General features: G+C 46.8%; 1 protein-coding gene across 2 annotated transcripts in view; it reads left to right on the top strand.

Annotated features, from left to right (window-relative positions):
• Positions 1-359, top strand: part of LOC111659829 (partitioning defective 3 homolog) — a 343,091-nt gene that overhangs the window by 330,226 nt on the left and 12,506 nt on the right. The window lies entirely within an intron of this gene.

Raw genomic sequence — 359 nt, 5'->3', positions numbered from 1 at the left:
CTCTCTCTCTCTCTCTCTCTCTCTCTCTCTCTCTCTCTCTCTCTCTCTCTCTCTCCCTCCCTCCCTGTCTTTGGCTGTTGAGGAGCAAAGTAAAGGTCTAGAGTTCATTATCAGAGATTTTCCTCTTGAAGGAGCAGAGCGACCAGAGCATGTGGCAAGCTCTCATTACTCCCAATGCTGTCACATAATCTTTGCCCACTTACATCCTAGACACAGGGACCTGGCTTGTCTGGAGTGGGCCTGTCTCATGTATCTATCCCCATTCAACGCAGGAAATTAATCTGAAAGTGCCTATAGAGAAACTGCCATTTCAAGCCATTAGCACTTGTTGTGCAATATCGCCATTACTGAAATAACCC

This window comes from Seriola lalandi, unplaced genomic scaffold (assembly GCF_002814215.2).
Source record: "Seriola lalandi dorsalis isolate HSWRI2012SDOR001 ecotype SW California unplaced genomic scaffold, Sedor1 jcf7180002054494, whole genome shotgun sequence".
In the NCBI taxonomy this organism is placed as follows: Eukaryota; Metazoa; Chordata; class Actinopteri; order Carangiformes; family Carangidae; genus Seriola; species Seriola lalandi.
This window is presented reverse-complemented; position numbering and strand designations above follow the sequence as displayed.